Source organism: Sinohyriopsis cumingii, chromosome 7 (genome assembly GCF_028554795.1).
Source record: "Sinohyriopsis cumingii isolate HCF-2022 chromosome 7, ASM2855479v2, whole genome shotgun sequence".
NCBI classification, from domain to species: domain Eukaryota; kingdom Metazoa; phylum Mollusca; class Bivalvia; order Unionida; family Unionidae; genus Sinohyriopsis; species Sinohyriopsis cumingii.
In genome coordinates this window covers 107536952-107552202 of record NC_142967.1, presented here as the reverse complement: position 1 = coordinate 107552202, position 15251 = coordinate 107536952, and positions in this window count along the sequence as shown.

Genomic DNA, 15251 nt, shown 5'->3' with positions numbered 1-15251 from the left:
AGTCTTCTGTCAGAGAGAAATAAGATAACAGTAGTTGGTAACAGAAAAAATGATAACAATTTAAACGATATATCAGTCCTTTCAGTTTGATGTAGATTTTATGGATTACATGCAAACATTAGTTCTTTTCAATTCCATGCATTTGTTTTAAGATCCCTTACAATTTAGCTTTTGAACCAATGAAGCTGAATAATCAATAATTTATCGAACAGCGTGAGACTCAGATGGGCTTAACCCATTACCCTAATTAAAGTAATAACAACATCTCTAGAAAATAATTATTTTTTCCGTTGATTTGTAGTCTTCTAAATTCTTTGGGCGACTTTTATCATGGGAACGGAATTTGAAGATGCAACTCGGCGGGGTCATATAGCATTATATGTTTCAATTCCGTGGTAAATCGTTTGATTTTTAACTTCCCATCGACGATCAACAAATTAATTAATTTCTTCTTGATCTAACACGGGAAACGTTTCAATGGAGGGGCAACAATCGGCCCACGTCTTTTCAAACGCGAGTGAGCAAAATTTCTGGGGTCTGACAGTTGTTATTATGCAGATCAGTTTGTTGTCTACATCGAATATATGACCAGAACAAATAACCAGGTTGCGAAGGTAAATTTACATGCGTGTGTATTGGAATTTGTTCTTTTGATTTAATATATTTTTCAAACCTGTTAACCATCTTTCTCAAAAAAAAAAACTACCTTACCTGAAAGTATTAGTTCAAAGACAAACGTCGCAGATGGTGGCAATGGATTTGTAGCGATGACTGAATAAAACCCAAAGTCCTCGACGTCTAGACCTGTAAATGTCAATGTAGACTTTTGACCATCATCTTTTTGGGTTGTGCAATTCGATAGTGGTCTCTTTTCACTGCCATTTCCGACGAATGTCCATACAAATGATGGGTCTGGATACGATATCACCGTGTACGTCAAATCTACATTTCCACGACGTTTGCTATAAACTTTAGTCGCTAGCGGATATCTAATATCAGTTCGAGGATGACCTGTAACACGTGAGGTTATACTATGACAAAATAATATGTATTGGCTTGAAAATAATAAATAAGAATGTGAAAATTACAACAAAACTGTTTATTAAACACGAAGCTTTCCTGTTATCTTCATAATGTTAGTATATAGTGAAAATATATTGATTTTCGAAACAAACTTATTATATTCCTGAAAAATAAGGAAAAATGTATTTGTTAATAACACTTTCATTTAATAAATCTATTTATAGATTATATAAGTAGTATAATATATGACACTACAGGGAAAATGGAACTTAAAATTGAAAATGTCGATAAAAGGAAACAAAGACAATGAGAATTTAATATGGAAATAACAAAATGGGGACAACAGGAATTTAACTTGTAAAGGACACTTTGGGGACAATCTGAATTGTACTTGGGTGAGGTGATGGGTTTAAAAGGGTCAAAGTATTATAGGGACAGAAACATATATAGGTTCAAAAGGGTTTATGGTCACAACCAACACATACACAAATACACCAAAAATATACTGGGTCATAGTGGAAATTTAACCTTGGTATCATTTGTAGGGAAACACGGGTTTATCAGGACAAAATAATTTATTGGGACAAAAGGTTTTATAGGGACAAAGAGTTTATAAAGACAAATGGATTTATAGGGACAAATGGTTTATCGGGACAAACAAACATACACAAGCAAATAATTGTACAATATAAAGAGAACATAAATTTATGTAATTGTAAAAGAGAATATCTTTTCTATGCAAATGAATCTATATTGTCAGCAAAAATGCAATCTCACAATTGGGGCCCCGAGTGGCCGAGTGGTCTAAAACGCTCTCCGTTACGGATCACTGCCATCTCACCTCTGTCTGCATGAGTTCGAGTTGCGGATTCGGTTAAAGTGTGTATGTGAGAGAGCTCGCTACTAGCTTCTCGTGGGTTTGTGGTTGTTCTGGGGTTTTCCGGGTTCTTCCTCCAGCATTAATACTGGCCGAAATGTATAGCCTATCGTGTGCTGAAGCATGGATTTAAACCCTACAACAGCAGCAACAACAACAACAACAAAGCAATCTCACAAACATACTATAATTCACACCATCGATACCACCCAACGACAAACACATACACATACACACATGAATTCCAAAACGCATTCTGTAATTCCCATACACCAATTATTAGCACAAACTCGGAAGTTTTATGAAACAAACTATATTTAATGCAACAAACATACTATCAATAACATTGCCTCTAAATTCCTACACCCCGTACATAAAGTTAACAATGCATTGCGAAGTGTCCTCATACCTACTATCAGACGAAAAGGATATGGTGTAAAAGAGGAGATGGAATTGCACAAAAAAGACCCATCAGACTAACTACAATACCCAGTACCCCATGCAATATCCATAGTTAGTACGTGTGTGTGTGTTTATCTATACTATAAACTGTCAAGAGAAGGAACCATTGATTATTCCTTGGTATAATTTTTTTTTTTTTTTGTGGAAAATCACATTCATATATCACAACACAACATTATAGTCCATCTTCTTTCACTCAATGTCTTTATTTTCAAATTTATTCAGAGTCACGGATTCTTCCTCGCTGTCACTTTCTTCTCACGGTCTAAATTTCTTTGATTTCTTGATGGAGAGTGGTTCGTCCTCTTTTGAATATTTCGGTTCCTTCTCCTCTTGCTTCTATTCTTTGATCCGTTTTTTCTTAGATCATTCGGAAGACCAGTGTCATTTCTTCTGACGATGACAACACGTATCTTGACTAATGTCTCTCTTTTCATCTATCATTCCTTTGCTTTGTGGGCATCCTTGGGCCTTAAGTTCTTTATCCTGACACAGATCGGAAGTATATAGACTCTTATTTTGAGAGGAGGAGTAATCTGTCGTCTTCTCTAAAGTCAAATTTCGAACTACCATCTCTAAATCTTTGATGGCAACAGCGGTTTGTTGCGCTAAATCCCTGACCAGAAGCGTTGGTTGTGCTGACTCTTTCATGCTGATCGTTTTAGAGATGAATGACTCTAAGATATTCGCATTATATAAAGGGACCGGCTGCTTCTAAAACTGAGTCAGATGAAATTTTGCAATATGATGAAACATTACCAGTGAGAAACAAATCAATCGCATAACCCAAGAGGTCGTAGGGGAAACAAAGATGACTTCACAAACAATTCTCCCCATCTTTCTCTGATCTCTATTGCCCTTTGGGAATCTCCAAACCCTATGCTTGTCTGGTCCTTAATGTTGTCTTCCCACCTCATTTTATGTCTCCTCTTCTTCTGCACACTTGCACTGTTCTTTGCACGATTTATTTTGCTAGTCTATATGATCATGCGACATGACCGTACCATTTCAATTTGCTTATTTCCCAGTGGTCAAGAGGTTTTCATATGGTCCGATGACTCGTTGGATCATCCTGCAAGCATCATTCTTTGTTACATTTTCCATGTATGAGAGGCCTAAGATCTTGCGTTAGCATCCCATTTCAAAGGCTTGAATACTTCTTTGTATGTGAGCATCCATGTTTCACATGCATACAGAAAGATGGATATGACTATCAAGCGCATAAGATTTAATTTGGAACCAAAAGCAAATATTGGTGTATTTCTATATTGGTCGTAGCTTTGTTATTGCTGCTGGTGACGAGGCAATCTTGCAAATTAGTTCTGGTTTGGAGCCCTCATTGATTAAAATTACTTGAAACTTGTGACTGTTTAGACCTTCTGTCCACTGACATTTATTTCTGCATTGATGCCGTTTGTATTGTTTGGTATTAGCTTGCTTTTTAACGATAATATCTATACTAAATGATGTGGAGATTATGTCGAGGCGCTCAACGAAGTAGGCCAGTTCTTTTCATCTCCTGCTAAACCAGCAATATCATCTGCGAAGCGAAGGTTGATGATTGTTCTTCTTCTGATGCAGACATTACCCTCGTCGTCTTGCAAAGCATCCTCCATGACCCTTTCCTAAAAGATGTTAAAGAGCGTAGGTGAGAGTAGACATCCCTGTCTGACCCTAATTGTTTATCAGACCCAATCTTGTATGTTGCCATTCATGAAGATATCACAGGTGGTTTTATCAAAGAGGTGCTTAACAACCCGCACCTGGTCTCAGCAGATGCTTCACTTCCTCATAGTTACCCATAATACAGAATGCCATACCTTATCAAAGGCCTTCTTGAAATATATAAAGACATGGTATAAAATTTGATGATGCTGAAGGTATTTCTCCCAAAGGAGTCTGAGATTAAAAATTTGCTCTGTGGTGTTCGTTCCTGCTGGGAAGCCTACCTGATCTTCAACAATAATTTTCCATGCTTGATGGTTTCAGATGTTGAGAATTATCTCAGCATAGCGTTGCTTTGGTGGCTGACGATGACCAAAGATTGAGTCCATGTTGTGGGTCATTCTCCTGTCTACCATATATTATTGGAGATTGTTGTATGTGAGAAACTAAAAGAAAGTAAGAGGCAACGACGTGCTGTATTTCCTCACACATGTGCTGAAATGTTAACTGAGATCAATGCTAGCGAAGACAACATAAATAAGCCTTAGTCAACGCGCTCCACTTTCGCCACAAAACCAAGAGTCAATAGCCAGGCCAAAAGAAAGTTGTTAGCTCCCGAAAATTATTACATTTGAGAGACCCAAAACTCAATTCATAAAAATTTAGATTGACGGCTTACAGCTATATTGAAATTTAAAAGGTTCAAGTAAAGTGTATAAAACTGAGTCTCTCTGGATTTTGTAATCAAGATGATAAGGTCACAAGTTTTCGTTGAGGAAGCAAAGCCAAGAGAGGACGGCGCCACCCAAATCTTTGCAAAAGGTGTTGGCAGAAGTTCACATTTGCGATCTTGACCAAAACATGTTTCTCTCCAAAACCATCCACCGCAGAGATAACGAGAGGCTGAGAGAAGAACAACTGGTAAAATTGATATGCTGACAGACCAGCTGAAGTTATTATTATATCTGCATTTAGTTTATGTAAGTTAAGCAGGTTAAGTGTCAGTGGTTGTCAAGTCTTTGCGTGTACTCTTGATAAAAGGTTCACATACAATACTTGGTAAACTAATGCTAATGCATGGCCTCCTAAATTCAAAGAAATCTCATCTTGTGGAATTAGCTCTCTTAACAGTACTTGAATATGAATTAAGTCTTAAACAGTATAACTGACTTTATTCCATGGATTTTGGTGTAACACGACAAAATAATATCTATGCTCTAACGTTTTTACCGTAGCACTGAAGTCACACTAGAGTGTGAATTTGCAATTATGTGTTGCAATGTGTGCTGTATCATTTGTCTTGGCACATTAAATACTGAACTGTGACATATTTTCTTTACATCAATTCAGTAAACTTCACCACGCACTTTATCTGTCTTGTACCTTGGTTTCACTAGAGATTATCTTTGCAGCTGTAGCAGCGGTGATAAGAACTGCAGGGAACGGGTTTACAATGTTTTTTTAATCAAATTCGTAAACATGAGTGCTATGTCTGGTTTACAAGGCATCGTGGACAACGACAAAGTACATGTGACAGATAAAGCAGACAACGTTGCCGAGCTTTTTGTGGTTTCCTGGATTACGTACATATCCTAAAGGCACAGTACCTGCTCTTTTTTAATCACAGCAGCGCTGTCTTGTGTGTATTTTAGAATTTCTGTGTGTGTGTTTGTGTGTGTGCGCGTGTAAGAAAGATTTCATCTTTTAAAATCTTACCTGACACAAGAAGGATTTTTTAGTGTGCATGGGTATTGAATGGTAGATGTGATTTAATGGATAATATGTTTGTTGCATTACATGTAGATTGTTTAAAACCGTTCGCCTTTTGGTCTGCTAGTTAGCGTGTGTAGACTACGTTTGGCGATTTGACTTGTGCCCTTGGGGTCTTAGTGTGGTCGATAGTACATCTGTTCTATTGCATTACCTTTTCCTAAACTCTATGCTAATACAAGGCATCTTGGATTGTTAGTATGGTGTGTTGGGTGGTATAGTTAGTGTGGTATCTTTTGAGATTTCGTATATTTCTATACAGTACCCCTATCTTCTGATTCTGCTTGTTTGGGAATTTAGACACTATAAAAGGTGTATTTGGATAGTGTGTGTGTGTGTGTGTGTGTGTGTGTGTGTGTGTGTTAATGAATGATATACGTATGTTCTGAAATTATCTTTTTGCTATTTAATCTTCCTCGTTTACACACTACCAGTCTCTTCCGCTATTAGGTGTAGGATTTTAGAGACTACACAATGAGTATTTATGGATATTTGATTGTGTGGCTGGTATGTTAGATAGTATATTCGTGAGATTTCATCTCCTTTGTTTACATACTGCACCTTGGATAGTGTGTATATGTATGCAAGATGGTAAAGGGACAAAGACGTTTAAATTGACAAATGAGTGTATTGGGAAATCAGTTATAGAGACAAACGGGATTATAGGGACAAGAAGGTTTACATTTACAAAGGTAGTTATAGGCACAAATGGGTTCATTGAGACAAACAAAAGATGCTAGATAGTTTTGCTGTGATGGTTAGTTTATGGAAAGATTTTGGTTTTTTTAAATATACTAACTGATACAATGCATTTAGGATAGTGTATCGCATGTTGGCTGGCATAGGTGGTGTGATGAACACAAGAACATCCTTTGTAACTATAAACCTTCTTTCCTCTATAATCCCATTTGTCAACGTAAACGTCTTTCTCCCTATAAACGTCATTCATGTTCAATTCCCAATACGACCGTTTAATGTTTTGGCATATTTGCTTATGTATGTCTTGTTTGTCCCCCAAATCATTTTCTATAATAAGTTTGACCCTATAAGCCCCATTACGTCACTCATATTAAATTCTTATTGTCCCCCAAGTGTCATTCCCGTGTTAAATTCCCGTTGTCCTATAAACGCTATACCACCATTACTACCACTGTGTTGAATATCAATATCATTAGATCTACATTTTTATATTTAGGGTTATATTATTTTCCTTCCTCTCTCTCTCTCTCTCCATCATCATCATCATCATCATCATCATCATCATCATTATATCATCATCATCATCAGAACATTTAGATCGTAAAATATGTAATTACTGTTTGTTCTCGTATGAATTTATGCAAGCAACGAACGTACAGATATTAACCACAAACAACAAAAGGCAGGTTTCAAATGTTAACATTTAACACCTATTTTCTAAATCATGCAAGTTGTATGTACTTGAACTTGCCCGATTTGTTGCTTTACGATATTTCGTGTCACCATGTTATTGTATACCTGTTACACTCAAAGACAAATGGTATACAATTGTTTAAAAAACTCTTGATAACATATATCAATAAAATTATTTTTAAGTAGTGACTCTAACTGTCATCATATTTACAGTCTTGTATGAAACGGTGGATAAATCAGGCACAGATTTGTGTTGATTGAAAGACAAAATTAATTGATAATAGAAATATGAGTGCAGCTTACGTTGCCAAAACAGATCACATGTCGGCCAGCACACACGATTTCGGATTGAATGCAAAAACTAAACGAAAATAACAGCTAAAACTCAACCAAACTCAAATTTATTTCTTTAGTGATGCTGCGCAGTGCAGTCTGTTGGATCGTTGATATAGTATTCCGACACCAGCAGTGTTTATTCCATCAATCCGAGCAAGAAATTGTTAACGAAAGGGAAAACTCTTCATTTTTGCATGAAAGCACTCATTAATATATAAAAATGCAGTATTTGAAGCAGTGTGCAGTCCTAGCATTATTATACAATTTCGGATATTTTTTATCAATTTAGTAATGAAGCCGTTAATATCAGTGATACCGAATGGAGACAAAACATGCAAATCGAATGTTTTTGCCATACCAGAAATATACTAAAAAGAAAATCTAGCTTGTTTGAGTAAATATAAGGAAATATTTCACTCGTGAAGTAGAGGCATTTTGTAATATTTAGAACAAAAAAATTAATGCAATATCTCGGAGTAATAGCAGCTAGAAAACTGAAATATTAACATTTATTTGCCGAGGAATAGGAAAATAGAACGATTTTTGTAGCTTCCATCTGAAGGAAAACCAATACCATATCTAAACTTGCAAGATACTAATTTTACAGGATATGTGAGGTTATGATTGTAAAGTATATTGTTATAGCCTATAATATAATTTATTAATAATTTTAGAGAATAATATACATGAAATAAACGAATATACAGATGGAAATTAACTTGCTATGTATTTTAACACAGCATATCTCTATCGTTTAATATGTATTGACTAAATATAACTACAAAGTAAAGAACATTGCAACATATGACATTGTAATTTCGTTTGGATCCAGAGCTTGAAACATGTAACTACGTACATGTCAATAACCCTAAGGCAAGATATATTAACTTGGAAATTAAGAAAATATTGGGGGCCCCGAGTGGCCGAGTGGTCTAAAGCGCTCTTCGTTACGGATCACTGCCATCTCACCTCTGTCTGCGGCGGTTCGAGTCTAAGATTCAGCCAATATGGGTATGTGAGAAAGCTTGCCAGTAGCTTCTCGAGGGTCGGTGGTTCTTTCCAGGGTTTTCCCGGGTTCTTCCTCCACCATTAATACTGGCCGCCATGTATAGCCTATCGTGTGCTGAAAAATGGCGTTAAACCCCACAACAACAACAACAAGAAAATATTGGATTAAATGACCCTTTAAAATAAATTGTTTATGTGGATATTCTTGAAAAGAAAAAACACCAACTCAAAAAGGCTCCAATAGATTTCGTTTCTGGCTAATGGCCGCTCCTACCAAAAGTACAGAATTTTTTTACTGGACCAGTCCACAGGTCTAATCATTCTGGAGTATATTTGCATCTGAATTCAAATAAATTAAACAGAAAAATTGGATTGTGAAAAGTTAATAAGTTGTTGTTTGAAAAGGAATATACATTAGGCTAAGAATATAATACAAAGGCTATACCTTCAAAGGTAGACTTAAATTCGTTTATCAATGAGTAAGTTTGGATTTTCCATTCACATAGTATGTAAAATTATATCAGCATAGAGAGGTTATGATCGGATTTGTTATATCGAATGGAGACAAAAGAATACTGCAGTTGTCAGTATAGGAAAGACCGAATAGATATTGTGAAAGATATATTTATTTATAATTTCTTATAGCAAAATATGATATCAACACATATAGAAGTCAAGCGATTTAAATACAATAGGCTTTGTGTAAATCATAGGTTTGAAAAATACGCTGCTTTTACGTATAGAGGAAATTCTATTTTGGAACGAAATGGAAAAAGCGGGAACCGTTAATGGTTGATGAATAAAGGAAGAAACGTATTATCGCTTCCAACCGTTACTGATCAATGCTGAGAAGAATATCATATTTTATCAAACTATGAATATGCTTAATAATACAGTCAGAACACGATATGGATAATCAACAGTCAGAACATGTTATCAATCAGCAGCAGAGTTAACTCATTGTATGAAATATATAAATTAAAATAGACATTAAACTGATCTATCTTTCCTGACTATTCTTTACTTCGCTCTTTTCATGCTCCATATATTTTGTAATAAGTGCATTGATTTCAATACCTTAATTTTAACATCAATAAGCTTCTAATTATTGTAGATTAAATTGACTATTTGGATGTGTACAGTGACAAGCCAAAGGCACCCCATACTAGACATTACCCTTTTGTATGAAGCAATAAAATTGCAACAAAACAAAACCGTTTAAAGATTTTGCTGTTTAGTATAGTAAATTCTTTCACAAATGTACTCTGTATCTATAACAAGTTTAATATGACATATTTGCCATGGATTCTGATCTGGATGGACATACCATCTTCGTTTCACTCAGTAAAGTCCATTTTATGTATACATTTTCATCCCTGTTTAAACTTCTTCGATATGACATCACATTCCAAAAAATTTAAGATGATGATGATCAACTTATGAAAAACCAATGAAAACTAATGTTGTTTAATAACAATATTGCCTTTGTTACGTTAATGGTAAAAAAATGGTGTTCCAATAATAAATAAGCTTGTACAAATGTGTATGCCTGTTTATTGACTTGGACCTGTAAAACAAATGGAAATGATTTTTAAAAGTGTAAGATATTACCTCCGGCGCTATTTTTGATTCTTGTATAAAAACATCTATTTTCTGCAAGTGATGAAGATACGTCATTTGTTTTGGGTTTTATGTACATTGTCTGTTCCGAACCAATATCCAAGTCTCAAAAATGAGTCCTCTATACGGTTACACAATACTTGTTCAGAACCAATCTCGACGTCCCGAAGAATACTTCCAAAAAACTCCTCCGGTCTCTTACACAATGCCTACTCTGAACTAATCTACATGTACCAAGGAAAACTACTAAAATGACTCCTCTCTGTTCATACACAGTGTCTGCTCCGACGCAATCTCCATGTCCAAAAATAAAAGAAACAAACAAAACCAAATAGTATTTGGGACTTAGTGACTGCTAGTGTGTCTACTCTAAATCAATATTCACTTCACAGAGAAAATATATTCTCCTGTCTTCTATTACCCAATTCACTACAATCAGTTTCTTTCCAAATCACCAGAAATAGATCGAAAACGTATATGCTATCATCCAGTTAAGTGGCTACTCTGACCCAATCTTGAACTCCCCATAACACTATCAAATAACATATTTCACTCACAGGACACAAATGATTCCTCGTCTCTTAAACAGTGTCTGCTCAGAACAAATCTTCAAATCCTAAGGAATTCTGCCAAACTAACATATATCCTCACTCACATGGTTACCACTCGAATTCACTCTTCAAGTATCAAAGAATACTATCAAATAACCCCTTCCTACTCCAAAACCAATCTTCAAGTCAAACACGAATACTACCAAGCTAATCCTTCTACTTTACTAGTGTATGCTTCTAAACCAATTTTCACATCCCATATCAAAGCTACTAAAATCACTCCACTACTCATTTGCATATCGTCTACTCTGAACCAAACATCATGTCCAAAGAGATAATATCGAAATTACCTCCTCTCACCAAAGAATTCGACTTTGAACTAATCTTTAAGCTCATATGATTACTACGGAAATGACTCCACTCCTTGTGCACAGTTTACACAGTGCCTATTTCGAACCAATCTGAAGACCGCAAACACCAAAACATATTTTCAAATACTTTTTCCCTTCTCCAAACGAAACTGAAGTCCAGAAAGTACTATTAAATAACTCATTTAATCTTTTACGTAGTGTATACACTGATTAAATATCCTTGTCTCAAAGAATAATGTAAATATAATTCTTCTACTTTCTTACAAGTGTCTGCTCTGAACCAATGTTACAGTTCCATGGAATACGACCAAAAGGACTAGTTTCTTCTCTTACACAGTGCATACTTTGAGGCAATATATAATCCCCAAGAAATACAACCAACTAACGCATATCATTACCTACACTGTATCCGCCCTGAACCAAACTCCTAATCCCAAGGAAAACTAACTGTTACGAGTCTAAGCTCGTACAGAAGGTAACAGAACAGAGTGAAGACAGCAATTTTTTAAAAATTAGCAAATAATTTATTTCCCTAGAATACCTAGTGAAAACAATATGAGGGAAAAGAACTTACGGTTTTACGAATCAAATCCAAAAATAATCCAAGAATTAAAAAGTAGAAGTCCTAGTAATAAAAAGTCCCGAATAAATCAGAATTTGAGTCTCAATGAAATCCAAAATGGAAGGCGATGACGTTTGTTGTAGTTTGCGAAGTACTCTTGTGTCTACAGTTCCTTGTTGAATCACAGAAAGTATTATTCCAGTTTTGAATTCGGTATAAATTTCAGTGAATGTCTGTCCAAACATTTTGTAGGAGCACTTATGTATTTCCAGGGAGGAGAATCACTTGAATTCCATAAAATAAAATCGCACCTCAAACTGGTCACAACATAATGTAACTTGACATCTTAAGTGTTTTAAGTCCGACTTTACTATCTTCTATCAAGACAACAGTTATACAATAATTTAAGACGCAAGACAGATTCACTGATGAGGGTCAACCTTCTAGAAAAATTAGAAGTTTGTAACAATAAAAAAAATGTTTCATATCACGTACTCCAGGTATGGCCTTGACTTAATTTAATAATTCTTACTCTGAGAAGGAATTAAAAAATATAAACAAAAGTTTTTACCAAACCTGACACTGGTTGTGAAGCAAAGTCAGAAACTAAATTCAGTGTTGCCGATAGTAGCTGTTTATAAATTTAATTTAAAAAAATATCGGGTCAAACAGAACTGAACTGAATTTCAGGAAAATGTCAAATCCAGTAAACAAAGTCACATTACAATAGCATATAATGGAATAAAAAGAACTTTGAAACTAACAAACAAACAATTAACAATTAAGTTAAATATACATAACACTACCGACATGCTCCTTTCTTTCCATAGTATCAACCTGATCCAATCTCTGTGTCCCAAGGAAATGCAGACTAAAGGAGTTCTTCTGTACTATTGTACTTCTTGATCTTAACGGAGAAATGATGTTATTTTTTCTTTATTTTGCTTCATTTTCCAGCTATTACTTTGAGTAGAGGCACTAATTGCAACACAACTAAATATTGCTAGATATGAATTATTTGCCAATTACATGACATTAAATGACATATGCTGGATCGGAGAACTTTACAAATATTATCCTCGGTATCCTTAACGAGTATGGTTTTTCGTAGGAGATTATAAAGGCAGACAAATTAACGCATGGGGAGCCAGACTGAATTATTACTAATTCTTTCACTTACAATTAACATGAAGTTGAATTCTTCTCTCCACAGGGGTACTGACACCATTGCTTGCTTTGCATGTATAGTTCGATGCATCAAGGCACTGAACACAACTAAAGTGAAGGTGACTCTGGAGAACAGTAAAATCTGTCTTCAAGGAATATGCAGATCTTTCTTTGGTCCAGGTGATATCAGATTTCGGGTTGCTATCCACGAAGCAGCTGAGTGTTACAGTGTCGTTTTCCTTCAGATTGCCACTCTTAATCACAGAGAGGTTAGTTATTTTGGTGCCATCTGCATGGAATGAAATTTGTTATTAGCATCAGATTACAAATACTCAGTAATCAGATATTTTTGTTTGACTGTTAGCATACAAGTTAAATCAGAAAGGATCAACTATGCAGAATATGAATAACTGTTATTTCTACTTAAAAAAAACAACAAAGTTTGGTCCCATGAGGAGAGAAAGAGGAGGATTGTGTTAGCTGCCATTAAAAAAGGGCTGATATTTCTTATGTTTCTATTCGTCAAAGCCAGGAAGAAATGGAATTACAGAATAGTCAATTAATTGTTCAGCAGTTGCCATTTTTTAATTAGTTCTTTAGAACAGATGAATAGCATCAATTAAAAATGGAATGTCATGCAATGTAATTATTTAAACTATTTGGCGAGGTCCCTACAGCAAGCTTTCTGCGTAACTTTGATGTGCGAAATACACTCGTATGAAATAAATAACAACACAAATAATAATAATGATGATGATGATGATGTTCATGAAGAATAAATTAAAACAATAGCTTTAAGTTTAAATGCAGTGAGTATTACAAACAAACAATTCAGAAATATAGACATAGTTAAATGTGGGATATTTTAAGAGTACAAAAAGATACATCCTCTCACACATTCTAACTAAATGAGTACACTTTCCTTCATTTTGTTTCAAATTGACAATGCAAACCAACAATTGCAACGGGCTACAAATAGATGGCGAGAATAACGTTGTCTATTTAGTAAAGCAAAAGCTAATACTGCAACTCTAAAGTGTTTATGAAAAGAAGTTAGTATAATCCAAGACCATGTGACAGCAAAAATGCCGTTCATGAACAAACGTGCTAATTTTGTGTCTCCAAATATGATAGCGAGCAGGTCGGACTTGTAAAGGTTAGACAAATTCCAATAGTCATCTCCAGAAACGGTCAACATAAAATTCGTAACCAGTTTAAGTCACACCGACATTCTGTTCAACAACAATAAAAGCCACTCACTGACTTTTATTCCATATGGACTGTTAATGAACGTATCTAAAAGAGTATAATGGGACACTCCTCCTTGCTAACATTTATAGAAAGATTGAAGTGCTCATACTATCGTATAGTAATTATTAAATGATGAATTTTACAACATATGATCTACTTCTGTACTTTCATCGCCTATGTTTGTTTTTAGGAAATTTGGTTCTACACTTTTCTGCTGTAAGCTATTAAGTAATACAAACAAAAATTTGACTTCAGATGCTCAGTTAAACTTGCCACTCTGTAATATTACACACGTTTTTTATCTTCGTCAAAATGCAAAACTTTGTTCCTAAGAATTTGTTCAGTAGGTATTTTTAAACTATTCTACTTCTCACAAGCGTATAGTGTGATATCAGCGTTTCTCATAATACTTGTATAATGTAAATTTTGCTGCCAAAGCAGATTGTCTTTGATGAGTTAGTCAATTCTGAATGCGTTTTATACAACGTTGGCTTGTTTGTATGCTGGTGTATATGTACTTACGAATGTATTTGTCATCGGCTTAGAAAGACATTGCAAACAATTAACATGTTGTGAAAGTTATTTTCGAAGCAGTAAAAGACCTTACACTGCACAAGCAGCATCACATTTTCAGATATCCCGGTTCCGTAAGAATTCCTGACCTTACACTGGTACTGTCCAGCATCAGATCTCTGCACTCTTTGAATCATGTAGGATGAAGCAGTCTCGTTCTGTATCTCTTTTCCATTGAACAGCCATGTGAAACCATAGTGTTGCTGTGGATCTGCATCACTAACATGGCATGATAAACTGAAATTCTGACTTCCCTCTCTTACTTTGAAATCAGTACTGTTTGACAGAAGACTAACTACTGGTGGATCTGAAAATTAAAGCGGTGGAACTTAAATTAAAGAGGGTATAATATAGATCTGCGATGATTATTATAACCACAATTCTTTGCGACATAGATGAAATTCAGAGTAAAATATCTTGTCTGATAGTTCAATAGTTTATGTACAATAGCAACTACTTCTACCACTGCTTTCATTATCATCATTATCATCATAATTAGGAATGTTTATATTGCTATTCCTCTGATGTAATTAAGGTCAACAAAGGATTTTTAGAGGTGTTTACAGATCCACGTTAACAGCCAGCATTGCACAGTACTAACCGATAATGTTCCATTGAAAATG